Genomic DNA, 19,244 nt, shown 5'->3' on the forward strand with positions numbered 1-19,244 from the left:
TTAGAATTCCAGGAGAGACAAGCAGAAAAAGTCCAGGGCTAGGATGAGATCCTTCTTTCCTTTTCATCTGCTCTGAGTCGCAGATGCTTGCAGCCAGTCTGTCCTTATGACCACAGTGTAACTACAGGTTCCCCATCGTCCATCTGCTGGCTGGTTGTACACAACTCACACTCTCTCTCTCTCTCTCTCTTTCTTTCTCTCTCTCTCTCTCTCTCTCTCTCTCTCTCTCTCTCTCAACTATTCACTGGCATCTCTAGAAAGAAACCTTGCATTTGTATAATAAATAAATTGCACAAAAACGTTCTAGTAAGAATATGAAATGAAGAGGAGGTGGGAGACCATACATTATGAATGCTCTTACCTGAATTACTTTGAATTGTTTTCTTGTTCCTGTTTCTTCAGTAGTGGATTCTGGTGGCATCAATAACCACACATGAGAACTTGATACAAAAACAATTGGAATATTTATCACATTCAAGTTATTTTAATTATTTCTTATCAGCAAATAAATGGACATCTAAGGAGTCACTAATTAGCGGAATTTACTATAATATCTAACGGGCCGTAGTTTTTGAAAAGGATTAAATTTCCATTTTTGCAGAAAAACAGCTGATAATTGTCACTTAAAGCACACATAAAACAGGGTAGATATTTAGAATTTTTTTCCAAGTCCTATTCCAAACTATCCTGAATAATACATGTGTGAATATCTTACATGTATAGAATTCACATTAATAATCAGTTTGTAGATTGTAAACTTGGAAACCTTGTCAAGACTTAGAAAATGGACTAAGGATAAATAAGGAGTTTCACAGATAAAGACTTTAGAATGTTTAGGCTCAGATATCTATATGGCTTTACAGAAACAATCTAAGAATTCTTGGATTAATAAGGGACTTAGCAGCCCACAAGGACAAGAGTAGATTCTGATAAACAGAATTCTGTTTGAAGCAAAAGTGAACTAATGCTAAGTCAAATCTGTGTAATAATTTCAATTATTTGGTATTGTTTGACATAAGCTTCATAGAAACATACCACAACGTCTTATAGAAAGAAATTTAGGAAGCTGGGCATAGGACTATGGATGAAGAATAAACAGAATCACTTTAATTTCATTTCATCCATCGGAATATTTTGAAAAATACCATCCTATAGTTTTTTTAGAGTCTATGGAATTTTATTTTTTTTCTACACCTAATTTCTGCGATCTGGTTAGTGGCTAAAATGACTTTGTAAAATAAAAGAGATGGGATTATATTTATTTCCACGACAGTAGGGCAGATATGGACTCAAATTCAATATTTGTGTATTTTCAAATAATATGACCAGAGACAAGGCAAAAAACAGAGGTAGTGGCAGGTATTTGAGCTCTTGATGAACCAAACATGTTTCCTTGGCACAGTGTTTTGTAATTAGATGCTTATTTGCTGTTCCATGCTTCTGTCTCTGGGTATACTTGCGGTGTGGCTGATTGTAGAAGAACAGATGCTTGCTTCTTATGTATCCAAAAAATGAATTTTAATAAATATCATCTTTGTAGTTTACATTCCATAATATAATCTGATATTTTATTTAATACCATATTATTTGTATTTTTCCTTTAGCTTCATTATTATTCCTTGAAATATTTGAGATGCATTATTTTGGGGAGGAGGGTTACTGGGAATTGAACTCACGACCTAGCACTTGCCAGGCCAGCACTTATGCCACTGAGTTAAACCCTCTGTTGGAGATGGATTATTTTCAAATTTGGCACTAAGGAAAAACCAGTTAGGTGAAAAATATAATTTGTGGGATATTTTCCTCTAAAAGAATCTTCTCTGATAGACGTTTATTACATCACTGCCAAGAATACAACTCAGTATTCTTTTATGCAAAAAAGTATTTCATGCTATAAGTGGTCACGTCATAAAGTTTATATTTAGGAAATATATTTCTCATATTTGTAGTTTAGAAGGCATAATGTCTAAAATATGAAAAAGTATTTTATTTTAAACCAGAGGCATGATATATTTGTATTGCTATTATAAATACACCTAGAGAGAAATTCTCCTTACGATTTGAAGACGTGCCATAAAGTATGTTCATATATAATGATCTTTCATACCATTTACTTTGGGTAGTTCTAGCACATATATTCCATAGAGGAATATATGTTCATTTCATTTTAGTAATATGTGCAATAAACCTTCAAATTACCAACTATTTGATTGATACCGTGTTTTGCAAGCACTGTACCATGCAGATTTTTACCTACTGATTCAGCTGTTTCATGCATATTTGAGCTGAAACTGTAATCTGAGTTTTTCACATCTACTGTTTAACCATAGTTTTCGCAATATCAAAGGTAGCAAAGAGGCTGACCTCACATAGTACTGAGATCAGATACTGAGGAAGACCCAGGAGTATTTATGTCACTGCCATTATCATTCTAAAGTCAGAGATAAAACCTGAATTAAGGCTTACTCATATTATGGATAAACTAATCCACAGAAGTAATTACTTATATTGGCATTGCCAGTGTAGGTGTTTGTAAAATGGATTTTAAAATTTTTCTTGCAGACAAAAATCTTATATATAACTAGATTTCTATGGATTATACTTTATAAACATTAAAATAAAAAAAAACATGTAGGAGTTAAAATAATTGAAATGACTAAAAGATGTAAAATTTTGTTTAAAAATTGAAAAATTTAATAGTTAATTTAAATATTTTTCTTTTTAAATTTAATCTGAATTTTTTTGTGTGTGTATCAAAGATCCGGTTCACTATCTTGTACTTGCCAGGCAAATACTTGCACTACTGAACTAAATCATAATCCCTCTTTTTTTAAAATTAAAATATTAGCCAGATATTGTGGCACACACCTGTAATCCCAGTACTTGGGAGGCTGAGGCAGGAAGATTGCTGTGAGTTTGAGGCCATCCTGGGCTGCAAAGTGAGTTCAAGCCTGGCCTGAAGTGCATAGAAGACATAGTCTCAAAAACTAAACTAAACTAAAATGTTGTATAATTGATGAATTTAAATTCTAGAAATTAAATAACCTAATGCTGTTCTGGATCCCACAAATGCAGTTTGTATTTGTAAATTTTATTTTCCTATATTTGCTTAAATTATTAGTCAGTTATTAACTATTCCCTGATACAATGCAATTAATTATCTGTTAGAATGCATAGAAATGTTGTTTTCAATTTTTATTTTTTCATTAATTTTTTGTAACACGTGACAATTCATTATCCATGCTGAGTTGGTATATTCACGTAACACATCTAAATTTCTTTTCCCAACCCCTTCTCCTTCCTTCCCTCTCTTTCCTCTCAATTTTTCTGATACTCTTCCCACTTGCAAAAGATCTTTTTCCCAATTTCCTATCATCTATTTTGCTTTTCTCCTTATTTGTATTTTGACTTTCTCATAAAAGAAAAGCAATCTGATATTTAAGCTTATGTGTCTGATTTATGGTCTTACAGTATGGTCTTACGATCTAGCCATTTTCTTAAAAATGATTCAAGTTTTTCTTTCTGTATCATCAAGAATAGAAGAATAGTTCTTTATTGTGTATAAATGTGTCATTTTCTTTATCCAGTTATCTGTTAATGAGCACTAAGGCAACTTCCAGTACAGCTATTATGAGTTGTGTGGCAATACCCAAGGATACACATGTGTCAATGTCAATGTCATGTGATGTCTTTGATTCTATGTGGAAGATACCTAGAAAGAGAATAACTAAGTTAAATGGAAGACAGTTCTTGAGATTTTAATAAATATCAATTGGCATTTAGATTTCTTTTTCTAGTGCTTCACAATATATTGGTAAGAATGTGACTGTAGAGTGTAGTCAATCCACATTATGGTATTATTCATACTAATAATATAAAGTTTTAAAATTATAATTATTATATTTTCAGTATTATAAATTATTCAATACATAAAGTGATGTTCATAGTTCAAGTGAAAATTCACTAACAATCATCACATTCAAAGAAAATAACTATTCCTTTGTCCAACACAGTTTTACTTATTTTTCAAAAAGTGCTTTTGTAATATTTTATCCCAATTAGATGAGATGTTACAATTTACAGAACTTATACAATATTAGGTGGAAATTTTATTTTCATGGCTACTGTCAGTTTGCAATAAAGCTTCGATGCATAGTATTTCAGGCTTGCAATTGTTATTTTTGATGAGATGTTCTTAGTTAATGTCTTTTCTGTTGGAAACTTGATCACTAATAAATTGAAATGCTAACATTAATTAATAATCTTTTCAAAAAATAAATGTTATCTAACAATGACAAAAGTAAAAGCAACAACAGTAATAACAAAAGATCACCAAGAAAAATCTTCATATAAGGCTCTAAGTAGCCATAGCCTAAATTTACTTTAAGATCCACCTAATACGCAGTTTAATATTGCATAAGAATACTGGACAAAAGGAAATTTAAAACAGAGTGCGTTCTCCTGAAAACCGAACCAGCCTGTAGCCTTCGCACTATCTCCACGAGACTGTCAGGCATTTCTAGTTTTCGTTGTACTAGGAATATACTTCTGAATTTGGATATTGTACTTAAGGAGAACAAATAAAAACCATACCATCTTTTTAGTATGGTATGGTTTAGATTTTAGTAACTTGAAAATAAAGAGATACAAAATGAAGATGCTTTGAAGAAGGCGTTCTGGAAATGATTCTCATCTGATACAATGCTAGTGCTTTGCTGGGATTTGTGGACTGAATTAGTGGGAGGGTAACTGGGAGGAGAAGAGAAACCAGTGGCAAATGCATCGACCAGTGGCTGCATGGTCTTGAACAGCAAGTCCTGGCCTGGGAGGAAAGCAGTATCTTGATGAACTGCCTGTTTTTGCGGGTACCTTAAAGCCAGACTCATCACCACCCCTTTTCCCCAGATTCAAGCTCTGTCCTTCACTGGACTACAGGAGCTTCTAACAGACTTGTTCACTACTCTTCGCCATCCACTAATCACTGACTGTTACCTACCGCTGTTATGACTTCCACGGTCATCTCTCCATCCGACTTCATTTGAGCTTTTCCAATTTGATTGCCTTCTTCAGCCAGACTGATCTTACGGAATTGTAAATCAGCTTGCCAGAAGTTTCTCTTTACTTGAGTAGATACTCATGGTTCTCAGAATAAAGACCAATATTCCCAAAATAACTATAAGAAATTATTTACTTATAATGGGGCCTGTCTTCTCCTTAGCTTTATCTCCATTGTGCTACCAGTGATAACCCCCACTCTTCTCCCTAGACTGTACCCCAACAACTGCTTTCTGAGCAATCTTCTGACATTGTGTTTCTTCCTTTCTGGCTTTTAGCTCAAGGTTCCCTTGTGCTTTGACGCTCAGTCTGCTCCATGACTTTCCCTAATTCTATCAAGTCAATTAAAAAGGTATATAGATTTTCAACTAATTAGTTCTCTCCTCCAAAAACATGAATATTACATATTAAAAAGAATAAGTTGTTTTGAAAGGCAAATATACTTACGTATTTTATAGCTTTTCAAAAAAATCATTTTAAAGCTAATCACTTAAAATCACCTAAAAATTAAAGTAACTCAAAAAGAAAATATAAGTTTCAAATATAATTTTAGTAACAGTGAATTATTTTTTCCCAATAAATCTAGAAAAAGTAACATGCAATAGTTGGCAAAGTATACTCTATAGAGCAGAAGCTATACATGTGATAAGATCACTCAAGGAGTGACAGAAAATATTGACCTAATTAGACTTTTTGGACAACCTTTCTTTTAAATATCAGATATGCCAATAAGATATAAATGATAAATGAAAAATCTATCACAGAAACTGAGTCACATGAGAATATTTAAACCAATCTTGTTGACTTTCCTAATTTCTCTCCCTTGTAAAGGTAATATTTTATGGTCAAGGTTAATCATTATTTTTTTCCACCTCAAGAAGCTTCTGAGCATGTCACTGTTCTTCACTTCTAATCCAAAGCCACACACCGAGGACCTTATAAATCTGCATCACAAATGTTTTTTAGATAGAGATATCTATCTGCTCTGGTGTTTTTCATATTTATTGTTATGCCAGACAGTTCAAGTGATTTTGATGACATCATTAATTGAATTTATTCATGCAAGTGAAGCAAATTACTTCTTGTGAATCAACATCTATCGAAATGTAATGTTTTTCAATGAAGTTTTATTGGAGGACAGACATATTCATTTGCCTTGTATGGCTTCTGACTCTTTGTGCCTCATTATGACACAGGATGCATGGTCACAAAATTCTGAATACTTTCTATCTTGCTCTTTTCAGAAAGCACTTCTTAAATTCTCCCCTAAAAGACACAAAGAAACAACTAAATCTGTAAATCGATCTTATTGGAATTCCAGTAAACACTTGAAATTATCTATAGATACTAGTTTTCATCTAACTGAAATCTTGGCTCTTTACTCAACATTTCAGTCATCACTCAGATCTCCATGGCTCAGATCCTCTGAGTAGATTTTAAGTGTTCTTCCACACACACCCAAGTAATGACGGACATATGAGGTAAGTTATGTGCTAATGTCTTGGATTTATCCATCCATCACTGTATACCTATATCAAAACATGTTGCACACCATAAATATACAACTGTATTTGTTTGTAGAAAGAAGTTAGTTTTTATAAAAATAATTATAATAGTTCTGTAATGCTGTGCCAAGAGTACAAACATTAGGAAAAGTTAAACATTCCCACATACAGAGATTGATATGATAGATGGGAAGTTGGCATTACATGGACTAATGTGTAATTTTGTCAAATATTTCGGATGCCCTTGAAATGGATATTTTGAAGTGAGCTAGAGGAAAATGAATTGGGTGGAGCCCAGGTACTACATGATCAGTGGCCAGTCAACCACCAAACAAGAGCCATACTTGAAAGCACTGATGGATGTGGTTTTCTCATCTTTAAATCATGGAAAACATGTCTATGAATAACTGTAAATATGTGTTCATTAAAGGCAACATTTTGTTTGCTTACCTGCTCTGCTAGGCTCACTACACTAGCAATAGTCCCAGGAAGAGGAATTCCTCATTTGATTTAGTTCAGTGCAACCAAATCAAAGATTCTAGTTCAAGATTTAGATTTGATTTCTTGTGGGCACATATGTGACTGCCTTGCCACTGTGAATAAAATCTCCGCTGGCCATGTGTTCCTTCCACCTTTGAGATTTATGCTGCATTCTTCTCCCACAGTACTGAGACGCATGGAGGGGGAATTTAAAGTTACTGCTGCAATTACTTTTAGCTGCATATCAAAGTAGTAGTGCCTTATCTAGGAGGCGGAGCTGTAAGTCGCTGGGAGTTTCCCCTAGAATTATTAACTCGCTGGTTATACCCAGCTGACAAAGAAGTAGACTTTGCCAGTTTATAAAAATGAGGATTTTCTATGACTCCTCAAGCATTACTGTGAAATCATAAAGCTTTAAGATGAAGGATTTTAGTTTAGTCGTAGAATAAACCTAAAACCTTGGATGAATGCTTTACTTTTATTTGTGCCTCATGGAAATGAATAGATTTCCTCTATCTAGTCTGATAGATTTTAGGACTCCAGACATCTGAAAAGAAAGACACTCACTTTGAACAGATCATAAAAGAAGCTTTCTTGTTGACAAACAGATTTATAACAAGAATGTTTTAAAACAAAAGACAAAAGCGACTTAAAAACAGCAAAACATAGCCACATAATGACAAAAAAATGTGACTTTTCTGGTACATAAATTGAAAAAGGGTCTCTGATCAACTGTTTCCAGCAGCAGAAAGCTGCTGGAAAGACAATGATTAAAAGCCCAGCCGTGTGTTTATGAAGTTGTTGTGGTTCCTTTTGCCACCTCTTGCACATTGCACTGCATGATGGTCTGGTAATATGCATGGGACAATTTCAGTTCCTTTTCATTTATTTAATCCTGCTCTATGAACCAGTATGTGGTGCTTTGGAGAGCATCCCATGTGCAGCTGAGAATGTGTGTTCTAATGTTGTGGGGTGAGACATTCGGTAGACACTTACTAACTCCATTTATTCAGAAGTTCAATTGTAATATTTTGTTGTTGGTTTTTTGTGTAGTTGATCTTTTCATTTGTTACAGTGGGGCATTAAAATCCCCTAATAAAATTGTATTAGTGCTTTTTTGATTTTTCATGTCTTTTAATATTTGTTTCGTGTAGTTGGGTGCACTGGTATTTGGTACATATACATTTATGATTATATATCTTGATGATAATTAAATAAACCCCTCCTGAATAACCAGTGGGTCACAAATTAAATTAAAGAAGAAATTACACAGTTTCTATAATTAAATAATAATACCACTATAATACACAGCAACTTATGAGATCTGAAAAAGCAGTCCTATGAGGGAAATTTATAGCAATGAATACTTGTATCAGGAAAAAAGAATGAACTCAAACACACAACTTGAGGTTGAACCTCAAGCCTCTAGAAAAAGAAAGTGAGGCCATGTCCAATGATGTAAAGAAGGAAATTAAAAAGATCAGAGCAGAAATTAATGCAATGAAGACTAAGAAAATAATACAAAGAATCAATGAATTAATGAATGAATTGATTGGTTCTTTGAAAGATTAAATATCATCAACAGATCCTGAGCCAGGTTTATTTAAAAAAAGAAAGAAAAGACTCAGATTCACACATTTAGGAATAAAAAGGGGAAATCTCAACAAATCCTGCAGCAAACCAGAGGATCATCTAAACTACTTTAAGATCTTGTCTTTTAATAGGATGGAAATGGATAGAAGAAATGGGAAGATTCTTAGATATATATGAATTCCCAAAGCTGAATCAAGAAGATATAAAAATCCTAAGTAAACCAATACCAATCAATAAAATCAAATTTGTAATTAACCTACCAACAAAAAGAAGCCCAGGGCCTGACAGATGCACTGCTGACTTCTACAAAAAATTTAAAGACCTATCACTAGCGTTTTTCAAACTCTTCAGCAAAGCTGAAGCAACATAAAACACTCAGTCACATTCCAGGAAGCAAGGGATACCCTGGCACCCAAAAGCTGGCCTGAGGAGGGCATGAAGTCTGAACGCAGTGGGGCCAGGTGCTCTGCCCCGACCCACTTTCACTTCTTTTAGCTGTACTATCCATTTGGCAGTTTGGTGTACAGATGTTCTGTGCCTTCTTGAAAATTTCATAAGTTTTAAAAAAGGTGTTTAGGTCTCTCTGAGACAGATGAAGGAAGAAGCTGAACAAAGAGGCAATGCATATTGTTAGAATCAGGTTATTTTTTATTTATGAGAAAGAACGCTATAAACAAAGCTTCTGCAAGGTCAGCTGTGAAACTGGAAATATCCTCAGTCTTGAGGGAATTTCACAGCCCTTTTGGGGGATCTAATCACAGCACATGTTAACTCTTCTCGTCTCCCTCTTCCTGCTCCACTCCTTCCCTCTTCACCCTCTTCTTGCTGTACTCCCTTCCTTCTCCTTTTCCTCCCCCAACAACTTCTCCCTCCTTCTTCATCTGACTTTTTCCTCCTCTTCATTCTGCTCTCCCTTTTCCTTCTCATTTGGGAAAAGATTACCCTGGAAGGGCGTGCTGTGGGGCATGTGCAGAGGGCTGTGTTCAGGAGTGGGTGGTCTCAGGCGCAGCTCATAAAAAATACTGATATCTAAACATAGCCCTGCAGCCACAGGGCAAATGGGAAAGTACTTTTTGGGACTTGGGAGTAGAATAGCAAGAAATGAGCCTAGGAAGAGTGACATTTTTTAAGCCTTTATTTTGCTAACATCATAAACTTGCTGATAAAATTATTAACTGTGTTTTCATACATAAGATAGACTTTTTCATCTGACTTTTCTTCTCTTTTTCTTTCTTTCTTTCTTTCTTTCTTTCTTTCTTTCTTTCTTTCTTTCTTTCTTTTTTCTTTCCTTCCTTCTATTCAGTGTTCTCTTCCTTCTTCCTTTTCCGTGCTGGAAGTTGAATCCAGGACTCATCTAGGCTGTGTGAGTAGGTCACCATCAAGGTACTTCATGCTCTTCATCTTGCTTTTTCATATGAATACAGTTTGGAAGAAAAGGGACATGCATAAAATTATTTGGGTATAGAATATGGAAGAAAAGGGGCATCATGGAGAAAGAATGGAATGTGCTGTATAAAGACTAATACTTGATAGAAGTATGTTAAAAGGCCCTTGGTTGCAAAGGCAAGGTGCTCTCTTGCATGTGTTCCAAGCTCTGTGAGCCTAGTGAGGCGTGCTAATTCTGAGCAGTGCTTCCACTGAACCAATCACAGTTGACAGCCCAAGTTCACAAGGAGCAAAACACCAGAGTCCATGAGGAAATTAACTTCCTGGGTGAACACTCAGCTTCAAGGCAAAATAAAAATCTCACTGGCGAGGATTTCAGCATTCATTCTCCTTGCTTGCATTTCTCCTGTATTTTCAACTTTTAAAATAGATTTTATTTTTATTAGCACTTGTGTCCAGCAGATAATGATCCCAGTTATCATGAGGAGCTTGTACACATAAATGCCACCTCTCATTCTTTCTCTGTCTCCGTCCCCTCCACTCCCTCTCTGCTCCCACCAGCTCTTTTCCTGGTTTTCAGAACCTGTGTCTTTTAATTTTCTTCTTTAACTCTTTTATTTCAAATACATTTTACCTTCCTTTCATCCCCATCTCTCTTTTAATGGCACTATGTTTGGTTATGACATTAGAAATCAATTTCAAGTACATTGTGTTTTACTTCAAAATAACTTGGTAGCACACCTTCGGTAGTATCTTTTATTTATACTTACAAACACAGTACGGCTAGTGAATGGAATTCTCACTGCCAAAAGAAAACTTAAGTGTAATGTTTAATAAACTATTTTAAAATCGCAGCTGCTACCTTAATCCAACTCACTCTGAGATCCATTACATGTACCCACTATATTTAACTTATGTAGTTTAAACATCTCTACTGAGGTGCTTTCTTTTTAAGATTCTTTTGAAGATGTCTACATCTTGTATTCCTTGTAGGTTTAGAAAGCCATGTGAAATTACTTGCACAGTCATGTTATTTCTCATATTAGTGGAATGGTTTAATACTTTCATACTAAAAATAGCAAAAGACATTTATATATGTAGAATCATAAAAATTCCAAGTCCTATAAATTGAAAAGTTTTCACTTTTTATGGCGTAAACTGTGTTTCAGCTGAAATTATGACTTTTCACCTGAACAAATAATTTCATAATGTCAAGGCTTTCTATCAGACTTCATTTAAAGAATGTGCAACTTGTGATAGTTTATAAAATTAAAGAACAAGTATTTTGTGATAGTTTAAAAAATTAAAGAATTTCTATCCAAAGTCACATCTAAATACTTCCTAGGGACAAGTATCACTGAAAGAGTGTCCATTCTATCATTTACAATACTATATATTACTACTTGATTAAATAATAATTTTCTAACCTTCACTATATGAGACTGTTTCATTTCTTAAATATAAAATGAGCACTTGGATAAGCTGACCATGCAGCCAACTTTTAAAGAAACTTTCAATATTCGCTTATTGTATTTTCAACACTAAAATAATAGGAATATGTATATCAATACAAATTAAGAATAAAAATATTAACAGATACATAAAGAAATTTTATTTCTAATTTTAGGATGTTTTTCTGTATCGTACTATCAATTAACAAACAAAAACAGACTCTCTGGTCATTCCGTTTATATGCATAATATCTTACAAAAGCAAAAAAAAGAGTTCTTGTAGTTCTCAGATAACTTCTTGTCACTAATCACGTCTTGCTGATTCAGAAATGACCATCTTCCCAGTGAGTTTCCAATGCTGATTTAAGTGCTGATCTTGTATGATTTAACACACAAAGTGTTGCCTGTGAATAGAAGGCTGGATCAATGTCTGGTTTCATTTTTTCTTTACTATATATATATAATCTATTCAATGAAAGATGATACCAAAAAGCACAACTCAGAAAATCCTACAAATGAGAAGATTGATCATTCCTGGAATACTACATGACAATCTAGCTCCTCATTTTAGAAAGACTAAGCGAGGATTACTTATACTCTATCCTAAAATATTACACAATAGACTCATTCTCCATGTGTACAATAGGTTTGACATTTGCCAGGAATTAGGGAACAGGAGAGGAGAAAGAATTCTTAACTATGTCTGCTCATATTTAACTACCCTAAGGCACTTTAATTCTTGTCCATCCTTTATTCTAGTAAAACTGTCACTGAGCCAAAAGATATATCTGTGTAAAGATCTCTGTACTGTCAAAAAGTAAAGCTATGCGGTGAAGCTTATGGGACTTGATGTCAGTTTTCTGCTTGAATTATAGTTATTTCACTAACTAGTTATCTTTTTCACATCTATTGTGACTAGAGGATGAGATGTAGCAGCAATCTTTGTGCAATGCCATTTGTAAACTAAATTTATGTTGTAGATTTGCATGCTAAGTGCCTCTCTGGTAAGAGCTGCCTTCAAAGACTGCATGTTTATGCCACCATTTGTGCTTAAATTGGAATTTGAAAGCAGACCCGAGTTAAACATGAAAATGACTTTATATTTTTGTCTCAGGCAAATATGGACTCTTCACTTACGACTAAAGTTACTGCTATTTGGTTTTGTTTAAAATTTTTGCACTTCTTGGCAACATGATCCATGCATATTTTTATCAGCTTTTTTTAAAATCAACTTTCCTTAACTGTGTAGATTGTTTAGAAAGCTTTCTGTGTTTTTGTGTTATTATGAAAGATATATGCTTAAAATTCATGTTAGCTTTAAATGATAAATTCTGGAGTTTAAAAAAGCTTCCTTGAGTGCATATATGTATATGTATCTGTGTATGTGCATATTTACAGACACCATATTGTTATTAAATACAAAGCCAATCTGGCTGCATAAGTTGACAGTATCTTTGCCAGAAATCTTCATCTTAACACAGCTGGATGCTCAGTGTGGAGCCCGCATCCGTGTGGCTGGCAGGGGCAGAGAAGCATGTTTGCTTAGGCCTTTACCTCTCAGAGAGAGAACAGGAGGCAGAGCACAAGCTAGAAAACCTGAAGTGTGAGACTTGACAAATAGAGACTTACTTGCACAGTGAAAGTTTAGTCCCACATTCCTGGGTCCTTTAATCTCTAATCTGAGACAGAGAGAAAGAGTGTGTGACGTGCTTGAGTTACAGGGCGATTAAACTCAAATCATAACTTTCTGGTTATGGTGCAAAGCTAAAATCTTGAGCTCTGAGTTCTCCAACAATCTTGATTTGGAGCTTGCGGACTTCAAGACTAGCTCACTTTGTGGGAAGCTAGTAACTCTCAGGACACATCCTACCTCTGCTTTACACTTCTATGAAGATTTGCAGGGGGAGCTTTTAAAAGAATTTTTAAATTAAAAAACTAAAGAAGTATTTTTTAAAGTGAAAGGGAAAAACAAACAAAAGATGAAATCTTTCTACATTTTTTACAGCGCAAATTTCTCTTCCAAGAGGTAACAACTATCAAATGTAGGATTTTCATATTTTTAAAATAATAGAAGAAACAACAAATAGAGTAATCTACAATTCTTTTCTTTTTTTTTTGATAGTTTTCTTTGTAAATAATACATATATATTTGTTAAATTATATATATATATATATATATATATATATATATATATATGTTATTACTAGGTACTCAAATATTTTGAAATGTACACAGGAAAAATCCCTTTATATGTTTTTCTTCTAATCTCCAATGTTATGTAAAATAATATAGCTTCTTCTTTAAGATATCGTTATGAGTTGAATTGTATCATTCAAAAAAGTGTTGAAATCCTTACCCCAGTAACTGTGAATGTGATTGTGTTTATAAATGAGGTTTTGTAAAGACAGAATTATTAAGGACACACATAAATTATAGCTGATATTCCTGGGGTTCTTGTAAAATGAAAGTTTGAATATAAGGATAGTAATGGATAGAAGGAAGACATGAAGACACGACCTTCTTCAAGCTAAGGAATTTCTGGAATGATCAAGAAGTGGAAGAGATGTGCAGCACACATTCTTCCTCACGGTCCTCAGAAGGAATACAACCTCTTCACACCTTGATTTTGCTCTGGTGGCCTCCAGAACTACAGATTAATAAGCTTGTTATGTAGGCCGCCCACGTGGTGATGTTTGTTTATGGTGCCTCCAGGGTACACTAACATAAACAGCCTGCTCACTTACATTCTAGTCATATAATCAAACTAAAATGTGACTGGAAATATTGTGCTGACTTCATTCCCATCATCAGATCGTTCATGAATTATTTTACACTGAAAGATCACCAAAGTGTATTCATTTTAGGCCTCTGAAATTTGAATGCAAAAATTGGCATGGTGTTGGCAAAGCTTTAGATGAACTTAAGGAAATATCTTTGTATACTGCATATAGAAACCATAGAAGACACTTTATCAGATGGAAAAATAAAACAATTTTTTATATGAGAGGATTGTTCTCCTTGGAATGACTGTCTGGGACTATTCACAGGAAAAGTAAAAGTGGAACCCTGGCAGATAACCTTTTTAGTTTCTTGTAGTCTAGAGGCATACGAGAGATATTTGCAGCAAGAAGGAAAAGGAAAATGAGGTCCTTTCCTGTGTTCTTCTCTTTGCATGTCTGATTGAATCAGAAAAGTGATCGAGCCAGCTTGTTTAGAGCCCAGGTATTGGCATCTCATGCTGAGCTGGAAGGTCGAGAATAAACTCCTCCTTTGACTGCAGAAAGTCTGTTTGTCTGTGTCTTTCAATCAGCAAAGTTTAGGTACCACTCACTTTCTGTTTGAAAGCAGCTTATAATTTTCCTTTTTTCCCTGCCACCCTTCAATAGAACACTGGAGAAATATTCAAGAATGAAGTTGCTATTGGAAAAGGTGTGTTTTAGTTACTTCTTACTCATTGCTGAGACAAAACACCCAAAGTTGGGAAAGGAAAGGTTTATTTCTTACAGTTTTTGGAGGTTTCAGTCCACACTCAGTTGGCTCCGAGGCAGGGTGGCATGGTGGGGCGCAGTTCATGGTGGCTGCAAACAGTGAGATGAAAATCCAAAAAATCAGCAAGAGAGAGGGACACGCCTTCTTCCAGCCATTATAGTGTATGCTGGCTCCACCCCTAGGCGGGTGTAGCACTCACACCATCAATCCAAGCACTAGACAATGAACCAATCACAAATGCACAACGCAAATGAATGAGGCCTGGAGCCACCAACATGAACCATAACAAGGTGAAATAGTCTTTTCTTAATTTAATTTTAATGTTCTCTTATTTAGGAAAATGTATTGTTTTAAGAGCTTTATATCAGTGTGATGTATTCTTTTGGTCCCAATTGCATTTCAAAATTCCTTATTGGTGATAAAGCATTTCCTCAAATGCAACCCTCAACGCAATCTGTTCCATATTCTTTATATCAATTTGACATTCATTCAAAATGTGAGAATAAGTGCATTGTTTTCATAAGACACATCACTAATTTAAGAATTGTCATTGGTTCTTGGTGTTTTTCTCTTGTTAAGTAAAACTACAAGCAGTTTGTAAACATTTGGACTTCTTTAGTGATTAACAAATGAAATACAATGAAAAGTAATGCTGGCTTCTGCACTGTCTTGATCTAAATTCCCCAATACACTTTCTGTTTGTGAAAACACTCAAATTGACTTTCATTATGCAAAGATTTTCTGAAGATATCTGCAGCATTTATTCATGAAAAATGGACTTCAAAATGAAAAGACAATCAGAAGTTAGGCATAGAAAAATTCACCATGTCAAGAAGAATAAAAATGAGATAAACTTTGAATTTATAGAAATACACTAAGATTTGTAATTTGTTTTGTCTCTTTCCAAAGTGATGAAATTTATAATGAATTTTATCTTCGTGGACTATTTCTACTTTCTCAAGTATGTATATCATATTTGTCTTAATTACTTTTTACTCATCGCTGAGATAAAATACCTGAAGCCCAAAGTTGGGAAAGGAAAGGTTTATTTCTTACAGTTTTTGGAGGTTTCAGTCCACACTCAGTCGGCTCCAAGGCAGGAGGGCATGGCTGGGCTGCAGTTCATGGTGGCTGCAAAACAGCAAACAGGAACCAGCAAAGAGGGAGAGACTCCTTCTTCCTGGCATTACATCATATCCTGGCCCCACCCCTATGTGGGTGGAGCACTGACATCAATCCAAGCACTAGACAAAGAAACAATCACAAATGCACAATGCAAACTCATGAGGCCTGGGGGACACAGACATAAACCATGACAATATTATTGACATAGGATTAGAATAAACTATCCAAGTAGTACAAGTTCATTATCATTGTATTATTAAATAGGTATAAAGCCGGGATACAGCCAGCGAGCATATGGTTCTGAGTTTGATTCCCTGTACAAAACACACACACACACACACACACACACACACACACACACACACACAATAAATAGGTATAGAGAAACAATGAAGCTTAATATTAAGCTTGAAATATTTAAACAAAAATCCCATGGCTTTTATTTAACCAGCAGCTAATACACTGCCTGGATTAGTTAGACTAATATTAATGTGCACAAACACAGAAGTGTTCATGTAAAACACAAATTCTATTTAAACTTACATTTTATAAGAGGTGAAATTTACATATAGTGTTCTGAAAATAATCATTTAAACAGATTTACATATTGCACTGCTAATATTTTAACTCATTTAAATTATCAGAAAAATATTTCTAATTTTAAAGCACTGAGTCATTTTAAGAATATTCAATATATCTAAATGCATTCACTAAGATTAAGTAAGAATGAAAATAGGGAAAGGGGAATTAGAGGAGGAAGGCAAGGGGAAGTATGGTAAAGGAAATTCCATCAAAAGGAAGCAAGTTGTATTATGCATTCGTATTCACTCTCAAAGATGATTATAAAATCCATGTACTAATCAAAGAGAAGCTAAAAATTAAATGAGAATTTTAAAATATTAAAATGTTAAGAAAGAAATGTGTATAAAGTACACATGCTAGAAATATAGACTTCAAAGGTTAGATAGATAGATTAGATCACAGTGATTCTTCTTCGTACTTTCGGCACTCAGTCTCCTATGAGAGAAACTATTAATTTCTTTTTTATCTCCTCTGAAATTTTCCAATAACATTTGTATTTAAGTAGGTGTAAAGAAAACATATAATGATAAATTCATAGGTAGCTGGATTTTTTTTCTGTTTTTCGCAAGTACTTGTCTATGTAATTGATGTTTGCTTCACCTAAGAGCTTTAAGATTACCTAATATTAGCACATAGAACTGAATTTTACTCCTTTAAACTGAAGTTATATCAGAATATCATTTTTAAATGGAGGAAGATATGCATGGTTCTTGCTTCAAACTATATTGCAATGAATATTCTTATACATACATCTTCTCCTTCTTGTATCCAGAATATAAGAATAAGTGTAGTGTTTAAGTCACAGTTCTGGGGTTAGGCTTTTTTGTGTGCCCTTAGAAAATTTTCTTTTGATGTGTTGAGGTTCTTCTGCTCTACAAGTCTTTCTATACTGCACGAAAAGCAATCTTTGTCCATTTGAAATTTCCCAGGGCTACCAAAGTACACAAACAGAAATTTATAGGAGCAAATTACCTTGTGGCATACAGGAAAAATACCCATGCATAGCAGTGCTCATTTTTAAGCTATTCATGCCAACTCAAAAAGGAAGTTGGATTATTCATACTTTAACAAGTAAGTAAAATCAACAGAATATTAATTGCATATAATTTATAATGAAATAGATGAAATGCAAGTGAAAATCAGTATGTTTTGCAGTTTTGGCAGCCTGCATTTTCTATGAACTAAACACTGCTACACTAATATAAGAACTATTTTTTGTTTCTGGAAAAATGCACTTGATTTTAGTGACACAACAATTGTAGTTAAATCTTTAAAGATCCACTTTCTATTTCCACAATATTTAATATATTTTCTTTTATTTTTTCTCCACGCAGAACTTGGAGAAATTAATCGGAGTTTTTAAAATTAAGAATTCAGTGTCAATGCTAGTCTAAAATTATAGAGTAACTAGACTCATCCGATTTGTGTGCATCTGGCTCTAAGCCAAGTTGAACTGAGTTAGGTATCAAAGAGCTGCAGGGCCTCGTGAGTCGCTAGGCGAGACTCAGCATGTAGTTATATTTTGTCTGTGATTTACTACAGCAAAGGGAGACAAAGTGAAATCAGCCAAGAGACCAGCTGTATGGTTTCCAGAGAAATCTAGGAGCAAGTTTCTAAGGATCCTCTGTGAGTGTCAGACAGAAGACAGGCAGTTCATTGAAAGTACTCAGTTTAGTTAAGGCAATGATTTGGAACAAAGAGTGCAAAATGTTTAGTAGGAATAATATTGACTGAGACTAGAAATTCAAGATATTTTTTTTTTAATCCTGTGTAGTAGGCACTTTAGTTGAGTACATTCAAGGTTTTCAGGCTGTCCAAATAAAGGCAGATAATCAATAAAACCTATAGAGTTTACACAGTTTAGACGCCATGACTTTCTCTTATTGTTTAGAAAATTTATGTCAGTTAAAAGAATGTTTGCCATTAAGTTCCTGAATGCTTGACACATGTTGACCTTAAAAGCAGTCTTTTCTATGAACAGCAGTCTCAAGCCTAGCATGTTAATTTCTTCTTGAAAATATTGTATCCAACAATAGCCAAGAAGAATTGGCTGAAAAAATCAACCATGAAATGCAGAGCCAATCAGCAGTACATCTGCCATTCAGAGATCGTGGTAAAATCAAAACAATGTCACCCAAGAACAACTGTTCCAAACCTTCCAGACCCACGAAAAGATTTTGACAAGTCAAGCTTTAAAATTATTAGTAGCTCATGATTTAATACTTTTACAACTGACATTTTGCTATTAATGAATAGCAGAAAATCAAATCCAGCAGAGGAAACTTCCAGACTCCACATTAATCCATAAGCACAATACTGAATGAAAGATTCTACAAAAATAAAACTAATGCAGGAAAATTGCAATAACACCTTATCTTTTGAAAATATGTACTTTTTTCCTGTTTCTTAAATTTCCAACAAAATGTTTGTGAATTCCAAATTATATTTTGTAATAACTTACACACTGGTTACTATAATATCCTCATGCTTTTCTAAGAATTTCTGATATTACTCATTTGATAGTTTACTGTTATGCTACTTTGAAAATTATGAATTATTTTTCCTTTAAGAGAATAG

At 34.2% G+C, this 19,244-nt stretch overlaps 1 protein-coding gene and 1 long non-coding RNA gene across 2 annotated transcripts in view; one reads left to right on the plus strand and one right to left on the minus strand.

Annotated features, from left to right (window-relative positions):
* Cntnap2 (contactin associated protein 2) overlaps window positions 1-19,244 on the plus strand; it is a 1,917,858-nt gene that overhangs the window by 237,681 nt on the left and 1,660,933 nt on the right. The window lies entirely within an intron of this gene.
* Window positions 11,652-16,107, minus strand: LOC134476262 (uncharacterized). Its single transcript, XR_010047844.1, has 3 exons — window positions 16,017-16,107; window positions 14,976-15,049; window positions 11,652-11,874 (listed from the first exon to the last, which is right to left on the minus strand). It is a non-coding gene; the product is annotated as an uncharacterized LOC134476262 (long non-coding RNA).

The sequence above is a fragment of the Cavia porcellus genome, unplaced genomic scaffold (genome assembly GCF_034190915.1).
Source record: "Cavia porcellus strain 051 isolate PalLab524CR breed Dunkin Hartley unplaced genomic scaffold, mCavPor4.1 scaffold_6, whole genome shotgun sequence".
Lineage (NCBI taxonomy): Eukaryota > Metazoa > Chordata > Mammalia > Rodentia > Caviidae > Cavia > Cavia porcellus.